Below are 10,603 nucleotides of genomic sequence, written 5' to 3'. Positions count from 1 at the left end.
ATCCCAGGACCCCGGGATCATGACCTGAGCCGAAGGCAGATGCTTAACCAACTGAGCCACCCAGGTATCCCTTGTTTTTATTTTTTGATTTCCTATTTCTCAATGCAGAAATATTAAAAGGGTACATTGGGAACAGCATTACTTTTGCTGTCCTGGGCTTTACAACTTTTCCCCAAACATAGGTAGCCTTTGGGGAGTTAAGATCAAATATAGTAGAAAGATAAGAAAGTAGCAGATGGAGGGGAAGGTAGGGTATTCATCACAGAATAAAGAATGAGCTACTACTTATACCTTTGAACTTTTATCTTTCTAATGCCTTCTGGGACAGAACACATAATCAAATAGTACTTGACAAAATCAAGAACAGTATCTGGGTAAAGCATCAAATGAGTAAAAATCTATGAAAAATCTGGAAAACATCAAAAAGGGTTTGAAAGTTGAATGTGAAGAAGAAACAAGTCCATTGCTCATAGTATGAGTATGTTGTTATTAAGTAACAAAAACAACTACTCATCAATTTCATTTTTTTAATTGTATCATATTTGGAAAATGGTAAAACAAGCATGGGACAGAGGAATTGAAGCCTTCCCTACCCCCCAGTTCATATGTTGCCTCCTTAACCCCTAATGTGACAACTGTATTTAGAAATAGGGCTTTTCAGGAGATTAAGTGAGGAGGTTTAAGGAGGCTTTTAATAACAGTTAAGTCATCAGGGTGGGGCTTTAATCCTATAGGACTGGTCTCCTTAGAAGAAGGGAGAAGCACCAGAGATTTCTCCCTATACAAGAACAGAGGAAAAGCCATGTGAGGACACTGAGAAGGCAGCTGTCTGCACCCCAAGGAGAGAAGCCTCATCAGACACCCCGCTGTGCTGGCACTTTGATCTTGGATTTCCATCCTCCAGAACTGTGAGAAAATTCATTTCTGTTTTTGAAATCATCCAGTCTGTGACAGTATTTTGTTATGATAGTGCAAATAGGCTGATACAAACCTAAGGTAGATACAAAGATTTTTTTGGTGGGCATCCTACTTAATGTAAGAATTTTGCTTGGATGATAAATATTCCCAATTTAGGAAAATTTCAGGTGAGACTGTGGGAACATTGCCCATGATCGAGGAGGAATGATGGAGAATGGGAAGCTACTGGAAATCTGCAGGAGCCACTCTAGGACCCCTTTAAAAGGAAGAAGATAATAGTGAGTTGCACATACAGAATTTATTATTAAAATGTTACTATCACTTAAGCATGCATGAATTTCTAAAAACCTATAATCAGGCTTATTAAGAATAGGGAAATATAAGAGGTAGGATTTTGGACTCATGTTGTTCCCTTCCACCCCCACCCAATAAACTAGAAGAATGTAGACAGTTGGGGTAACTTTCGTTAGGATTAGCTGTTGAGCAACTGTGGAAAGAGCCAAGATGTCCATCGACAGATGAATGGATAAAGAAGATGTGGTATATATACACAATGGAATATTATGCAGCCATCAAAAAGAATGAGATCTTGCCATTTGCAACGACGTGGATGGAACTGGAGGGTGTTATGCTGAGTGAAATAAGTCAATCAGAAAGACATGTATCATATGACCTCACTGATATGAGGAATTCTTAATCTCAGGAAACAAACTGAGGGTTGCCGGAATGGTGGGGGGTGGGAGAGAGGGGGTGGCTGGGTGATAGATATTGGGGAGGGTATGTGCTATGGTGAGCGCTGTGAATTGTGCAAGACTGTTGAATCACAGATCTGTACCTCTGAAACAAATAATGCAACATATGTTAAGAAAAAAAAAGATAGCAGGAGGGGAAGAATGAAGGGGAGTAAGTCGGAGGGGGAGACGAACCATGAGAGACGATGGACTCTGAAAAACAAACTGAGGGTTCTAGAGGGGAGGGGGGTGGGGGGATGGGTTAGCCTGGTGATGGGTATTAAAGAGGGCACATTCTGCGTGGAGCATTGGGTGTTATGCACAAACAATGAATCATGGAACCCTACATCAAAAACTAATGATGTAATGTATGGTGATTAACATAACAATAAAAAATTTTTAAAAAAAGGTTAGCTGTTGAGCAACCTAGTAGCCAATCATTTTCAAAGCAGATTCAGGAGACTCAAGACATCCATATCAACCCTACTTGTTTCAGTGCTTTTGACAATGACTTGGTTGATGATATAAAGGATCCAGTTATCAGATTTGTGAAATGACAGGAATCTGCAAGTGAACTACCCAGAGTTTGTTCAACCATTCACCCATTGAAAGACATTTGGGTGGTTGTTTCTAGTATCAGGTTGTTATGAATAAAGCTTCCATGAACATCTGTTTACACGGTTTTGCAGGAAGAAAATAGTGCAATTGCTGGGTTGTATGCTAAGAAACTCAAACTGTTTTCTAGAGTGGTCATATCATTTTACACTCCCACCTTCGATATATGAGTTTCTCCACATTCTCTCCAGCATGTTGTATAATCACTGTTTTTCTTTTAATTTTAGCCATTCTAATAGGTATGTAGTGATACCTAATGAGATCAGTAGTAATATTGACGTGGGTTTTTTTGGAAAATACAATGAAATTATCAACATTTAAAAGATCCTTACAATTTAGTGAACAAGTATTTTCCCAATGACCAATGCATGATATTACAAAATCATGAGTATTCTGGTTTTAAAATATGTCCACAAATTCTTTGATACCTCTCTTTCAAAAGATGGAAGCTAATTCCCTTCCCCCTTGAGTGTGGACTCTATTCAGTGACTCTAATGAATAGAATGTAGCAGAAGTGGTGTGTGACTTCTGTTTAGTTCATAAAAGACATTGTGGCTCTGCCTTGTTCTCTCTGGGATCCCTCGCTCTGGGGGAAGCTAGCTGCTATGTGTTGAGGACACTCAAGAAGCCTATAGAGAGACTCGTTCATATGGGGAATGAAGGCCTGACAACAGCCATATGAATGAGGTTAGAGGCAGATCCTCTATCTTCAAACCTTCAGAGAATGGCAGCCCTGGCCAACATCAAAACGGCAGCTCATGAGAGACCCCGAATCAGAACTACCCAGGGAAGTCATGCTCACATTCTGATGCACAGAAACTGTTAAAAAAGAAATGTTTGTGATTTTAAGCAATCCAGTTGGGGGGGGTAATTTGTATTAGAGCAATAGATAGCAAGAGATCCATTCAAAGCTCGAGAAAGACTAATGGGTTTTAATGTAACAGAGTACAAAAAATTTATTGATAGTTTCAGATGCCACATTGCAACTAACCTTTAAGAAACTACCACTTGGGGGCGCCTGGGTGCATAAGTCGGTTAAGCGTCTGCCTTCAGCTCAGGTCCTGCTGGGATGGAGCCTGCTTCTCCCTCTCCCTCTGTCGGCCGCTCCCCCTGCTTGTGCTCACTCGCTCTCTCTTTCTCTGGCAAATAAATAAATAAAATCATAAAAAAAAAGAAGAAACTACCACTTGTCGAGTACTAGTGTAGTATTAAAGAATAGCTAATAAAAAATATCTAATCTACATTATCTGAAAAGGTGATTCATACGCTCTTTCCTTCTCCAATTACCTACCTATATGAGGCCAGCCTCCCCCATATACTTCAACTAAAACAAGATATCCCAACACAGAGAATACAGAAGCAGAGACGAGAATTCAGCTGTTTTAAGTCAGACATTATAAAGAATTTGCAAAAATATAAAAATGCTATTTTTCTCACTGAGGTTTTAGAAAATAGTTATTTTTCACTTACAAATGTTCTTTATATTAACTTGTAATGGGTTTTGTTATTTGTAAGTGACCAAAATTTTTTCTGTTTTAGTTTTTAATATGGTAAAATACCAATGAAACCCATAAACAGAAGCTCATTGAGGCCTCAATAATTTTTGATGGTGAAAAGGTGTGCTGAGGCCCAAAACTTAGAGAACTACTGCTCTACCGCATACAGGCACGAGAAAGCAATTAGAATTAGACTCGAAATCATGTTGTATGTGGATTAGCCAAAGAATTTGAAGGTGCTTGCTTGGCCTAGAAAAGGTTTAGGACCAAATGGCTGACTTCTAAAAGGAGAGGAGTATTGATCCATTTTAAAAACCAAAAGGAATTTTAAAAGTTCAAAGAAGAAAGTGAAAGTCACATGAAAACCTGCCAACCAGTGAGAGCCACTATAAAAATGTTGGTACCTGTCCTTCCAGACATGTTATAAAGTCTGAAAAAGAATTAAACACACACACACACACACACACACACACACAAAACCATAAAAGCCTGTGTGTTGTGCTTAGGTTTTAGAAACTGCCAGAAACACTTTCTCAGCCACTGTAGGAGGAAAACACGCCCGTGAAGTTGCTTATCTAAAACAACAGGAGTTACCCTGAGCTTTGGTGGCTCTGGAAAATACAGGTCCATAATCAAACAAGAAAGAAGAAAACAAACCAATTAATGAACTTACTACTGACTCTCTAACAGCCAGGGGCAGTCAGGGCAGACTGGCTGGAGGCCGCACTTCCTTTTTTAGTTTACCTACTCCCGGTAGGGGTGCCCTTAAGGAACCCCTGATGGCCTGGTGGTTACCAGGACTGCTCTCCCACAGCAGTCCTGAGTGTATCTAAACATTTTGCTCAGCTTTTCAGCGTCTCTGATCTTTCCCTTTTCTGCTCAGTGCCTCATCTCCTCAGCCATCACTTTCAAAGCAGCAAATTCATTGTGGAACAAAGTGACAGCAAATGTCAGACTTTGTTCTCTGGGCCTTCCCTGCTCTTGAGGATCGTGGCTTCTCCAGTTCCAGCTGCCTTGGTAGCTCACCAGCACTTTAATGAAAGGTATAAAAACTGCTTTCACAAAGTAATGAAAACAAAGATCCCTTTTTTTTTTTTTTGCTAATTGTTCCAATTTTTAGTGTTTCCAGTTTCTAGACGAACCAAAAATTGTTGAGGAACCATAAGAAAATCTTTAACAATTTGTTAAGAGTTCATATTCAGACAGCAATACCAATACCATGCATGACTTGATCTTCCCGTGTAAGACCCAGGGGGCCATGTGGCAGGCTCTGCCACCACATCTACACAGCATGACCAGCTGACACACTCATTGTCCTCTGCCTCCTAAGAGCACACATGACTCAGCTGTGGGATGTTCTAGAAGTGGCACACACGTTGCTAAAACAGCCTGACTATGCAGTAGCTCTTTTATCTATGACATGCAGAAAATAGCCAAGGAGGGTTCCCGTCCACCTGGAATCTGCAGAGTTTTCTAAGTTTGCTCTTATACAAATCTTACACACACCGAGACAGCTGCTAGGCCCAGCCATCACCCAATATGTCACATTAATAAAAACAACAAGCATGCAAGCGTTATTTTACCTAAACACTCTAAAACTGAGTGAATTCTAGGGCACAACTTGCTCCCGCTATTTTATTTTAGTATTTAGATTTTATTTATTTGAGAGAGCATGAGTGGGGGAGGGGCAGAGGGAGAGGCAGACGCCCCATTGAGCAGGCCTCCAGGATCATGACCTGAGCATCATGACCTGAGCCGAAGGCAGACCCTTAACCAACTGAGCCACCCAGATGCCCCCCAGTATTTTATTTTTAAAATGCTATTGGACACCCATAGCAGTTTTAATATAAGAAAATTTTGACTCAAATGTTAGCTCTGAAGAGATCAGATACTATTTTATGCAAAGCTTTTAAGTCACAAAAAGTTATGACATGGTAATAACGTAGAAGTCCTTTCCCATTACCCCTAAATCGTATGCTGTTACTCTAAACTGCATTGGGTAGACTATTTCTTCTGCCCCTAGTGTTATGGTGTACCTGTTGTCACATGTTCTTCCTGCCTTCTTCACCTGCCTCTGCATCCTCCAACTGGCCCCCTCCCGTGTTTGACCACACTGGTCTTCAAAGCATGGCGAGGCCGATAAGCCCCTGTAGCTCTTCTTAGCTCTATTACAATATTATATTCCTTAGAGTTTTGTGTATCACGTATGCGGCATTATAATGCACTTTTTGGAGCCAGGGTAATAAGTACTTGACATGTTCATGTTCTCCAAAGAGCTTAAGGAAATGCTGATACAAAGTGGGAGCGTTAGAAATATGTGATGATTAAATAATCCCTATAGGGAAAAAAGAGTTCATATACAGCTTTGACCTTCACAACTAAACAGTGGTCCCCACATGTTTGTGAATAGGTGAAAATCTGCATGCAAATGTTCATTTGAGGAGTTTACTAACAGCAGAGTAACATTCCTAAGGGAGGGGTGGGGGGGAATGATAGGACCTGGGAATCCGAATTTTAAGAAACTGCACAACTAACTGAAATGCAATGAGAAAAAGCTCATTGCTAATTGCTAATCCACTATCTATTTACACCCCCCTTACTAAAAACTTGTTTTCTTTTCTTTTTTTCTTTTTCTAAGATTTTATTTATTTGACAGAGACACAGCAAGAGAGGGAACACAAGCAGGAGGAGTGGGAGAGGGAGAAGCAGGCTTCCCGTGGAGCAGGGAGCCCAATGTGGGGCTCGATCCCAGAACCCTGGGATCATGACCTGAGCTGAAGGCAGACACTTAATGACTGATCTACCCAGGCGCCCCTAAAAACTTGTTTTCTATAGGGCATAATGTACCTCGCTACAAACTACATTTCCCAGACTTGCAGCTAGAGTGGCCATCAGACAACTTTGACTGATAGGATATAAGTAGAGGTCGCTGGGTGTGATCCTCTGGGAAATTTTTTTTTTAAGATTTCATTAATTTGAGAGAGAGAGAGAGTACAAGCGGGGGAGGGGAGGGGCAGAAGGAGAGGGGGAGAGAGAGAGAGAGTCCCAAGCAGACTCCGCAATGAGCACAGAACCTGACTCAGGGCCCAGTGTCACGACCCTGAGATCACCACCCTAGCCAAAATCAAGAGTTGGATGCCCAACTGACTGAGCCACCCAGGCACCCCACCTCTGGGAAAACTCTTTTTTTAGTATATGTGCTGCCGAAGCAAGCACTCTGGGAAAACTCTTAAAAGATGATCAAACTCAGCCAGCACCAGCTCTTTGCCTTCTGCCTTTCCCCTTCTTCCTGCCTGGAGACTGTAGAACTGGTGTTAGAAGTAAGCATCCATCCTGCAGCTATCAGGTGATGAGCATGAGGATGAAAGCCACACACTGAGGATGAATGGGCTACATGAGAAAAAGAAGGAATGTGGCTCTCTGAAGCATCATGGAACCCTAGTACCAGGCCTGAATGGCTTACTTCCAGATTTCTTATTCCTTAAGAAAAATTCAAGTCCTATTTGGGTAAGCTACTATAAGTTGGGTTTTCTGTTACTTGGGCAAATGCAATTCCAACTGATATAATAGTTATACAATTAAAACAATTAAGAAATGAGAGGGCTCCATGTAGGACCTGTGAAAGAACAACATGGAGTCTATCACACCCATCACACAAACCGGATAATGAACAAAAGCCAGGGAGAGCTAAAAGATACAATGAACACACTCTCCTCTGTCAACAACAACAAAAAGAAAAGCAAGCAAAAGCTCCAGAAAAAACATAAAACTATATAACAAAGTCAACTTTTGTTGAAGTAAACAAAAACATGCCATGATTTTTTGAGCAAATGGTGGAGAATTTTGACCTTGATATTTGGGACATTATTTTTTTTTTAAAGATTTTTTACTTATTCATTAGAGAGAGAGAGAGAGCACAAGCAGGGGGGAGGTCAGAGGGAGAAGGAGACTCCCTGACGTGGGGCTCAATCCCAGGACCCCGGGATCATGACTTGAGCTGAAGGCAGATGTTTAACTGACTGAGCCACCCAGGCGCCCCCCCGGGACATTCTTTTTAAGTGGTCAAGTGTAGGGACCAACAATAACACTTACTTTTCTATACACCCAATAATTCCACATGGTTCTATGGTGAATATCATAATATTTTAAGAAATAACGGTAATATTTTAATACTATTACTTTTCAACATTTAGATACAGTCCATAGACAAGGAACTGAATTTATATTTATGGAATGTAAATGCCCCAAACCTTGACAATATAAGTTTGGACTAGGGAGGGGGAAGCAGAGGAGAGGGGTTGGTATAAGCGCCCTCATCTCCCCATCTTTTTTTTTTTTTTAAGATTTTATTTATCTGACAGAGAGAGACACAGCGAGAGAGAGGGAACACAAGCAGGGGGAATGGGAGAGGGAGAAGCAGGTTCCTTGCTGAGCAGGGAGCCACATGTGGGGCTCGATCCCAGGACCCCAGGATCATGACCTGAGCCGATCCCTGGGATCATGACCTGAGCCAAAGGCAGACGCTTAACTACTGAGCCACCCAGGTGCCCCTTCCTATCATATATAGTGTAGAGTCCCTGGAAACTTCCTAACATTGCTGGATCAAAAATGGAGGTCTGGGTATATCATATGAAGTTATGTGAGTAAATACTAGAAGAACTAAAAATAAAAGCAACAAAAATTGAGAAGTATTGGGCAAGGGAGGTGAGAGGCAGATCATTGTGCTAAATTCCCTATCTTTTCATAGCAGAGTAACATGTACTACCTGAAGCTCATAAAGAGGTAAGTATATGAGTTATAGTGTTATCGTCACAGCTAAAAATAGAACCCGGTAACACTGGCTTCCTCTGGGTTATGGCCTTGAGGATTTTGGGGGAGGAGAGAGAAGAGAGCTTTTTTGCACTTGGTATCTTCCTGTACTATTGAAATTATATTGATTTCCATGTGTGCATTCTTTTCATAATTACAATATAGCATGTTTTTATTTTTAAAACCTTTTGATTCTGGGGCACCTGGGTGACTCAGTCATTGGGCGTCTGCCTTCGGCTCAGGTCATGGTCCCAGGGTCCTGGGATCGAGCCCCACATTGGGCTCCCCGCTCCACGGGAAGCCTGCTTCTCCCTCTCCCACTCCCCCTGCTTGTGTTCCCTCTCTCACTGTGTCTCTCTCTGTCAAATAAATAAATAAAATCTTAAAAAAAAATAAAACCTTTTGATGCTGACAACCAACTGGTTTGTGGAGCCATTGAATCTTGGGAAATGTCTGAGTTCAAACACCCCTGTGAACTTTTACTCCAATGTAGTCATGGGAAGGGATGGGCAAGGTGCCTACTGGTACTTCCACGGGTTTCAATGTAAAAACAGGCTTTTAGAAAAATTTTGCTCAAATTATCTTCCAAAACAACGAAATTCAGTTAAAAGAACAATGTTTTGAGATTGTTTAATGAATCATTTAACCAACTGAGCCACCCAGGCACCCATAATGAATCATTTAAAAAATGAAACTTTTTATTCCCAATAAAAGTGAATTTTGAATATAAAACATTTGCATTATTCTGGTTTGCATATAAACTTTTGTCTCTGAAAATCAAATCTAGAGCTGACAAAAAGTGTGGCAGCAATAAAAAGACACTAAAACAGAGATATACCTTTGCAACCTTTTGTCAATTTAAAGGAGCAGAAATAGGAAATATGAACAAAAATAACTGAAATGAGGAAGGAAACATCTGCCTAAGTAACAAAGGAAACCCACAAAAAGAACCTTCTGATAAATGAAGGAATTATCAGACTGTATGGGGATACAATGGAAAGAACATTCTCACCTAATTCTAATTCTGGTCTGTCATTTATGGTGATTCCCAAGCTGGTATCAGGCACTTATGAATTTGAGTCCTGGTAATATGTGCAAACTCAAAATTCTAGAAATGACTGTTGATCTATTTTTATGGGCTAGTTTCAGAGTCTTAATGTTTACCAAGGAGAAGATAATTTTTTAAATCTGGGAAGAATAGGGAATTCTATATGGGCATGGGGCAACCAATCAATGTCTTTAATGCTCAACTATACAGAAACAAATACATTTGTGACTGAAAGAAATGGACCATGGAGAGGCAAAGATTTGGTTTGCCAAGGTAGTTCCAGATCCTCTGGATTCTGCGTGGCCTGCAGTGGCTTACCAGATGCTCTGCATTTCCTGGGCCACAGCCACTGTCAAGACCACTGTGTTCGGGGACCTCTCACCCATCACCTGGCAGTTCTCAGTGCTGCTAGCAGACCTAAGGCGAGGTGCACAAAAATTAAGCCTGGCTCTGTTGGGAACAAAACTCTGCCATAGTTGACTGAATCTAACTCTCTGGGAAGAGGGATAAGATGCCCAGCATCGAAGGAAGGCAAGTCTTTTCTGAGCACCTCGTCCCCTCCCACCCCCCGCCACCAACTGCACTACTTCCTCCCTGCTCTTGGCCAACATTCCTGTGGGGCTCTTGTTCCAAATATGCTCTTCTGTAGGGAAGGTTGGAGTAGTGAACCCTGGGGGTTCCTCAATCTCCAGACTTTCCTTATCGATGGTCTATTGGCCTTTTGGCATGGGGGATGGTAAGAGGGTGAGAAGTGTCCAGGATGACTCCAGCTTCTTGATTTGTGCACTTGCATGGGCGGAGGTGCCACTGACAGGGATATGGGACTCTGAGAGAGGACCCTGGTGGCGAAGGTCAGGAGGGTTGTTTTAGAGATGCTGGTTTCCAAGTGCTCTGAGGCACCCTAGTGGAGGTGAGAAGTAGGCAACTGGATGTAAGGGCTGAGGGACAGACTGCAGTAAGGACACACAGCCCTTCCCTCATGGATC

Source organism: Eumetopias jubatus, unplaced genomic scaffold, assembly GCF_037043125.1.
Source record: "Eumetopias jubatus isolate StellerSeaLion01/CBP00866 unplaced genomic scaffold, mEumJub1_p1.0 scaffold_16, whole genome shotgun sequence".
Lineage (NCBI taxonomy): Eukaryota > Metazoa > Chordata > Mammalia > Carnivora > Otariidae > Eumetopias > Eumetopias jubatus.
This window is presented reverse-complemented; position numbering follows the sequence as displayed.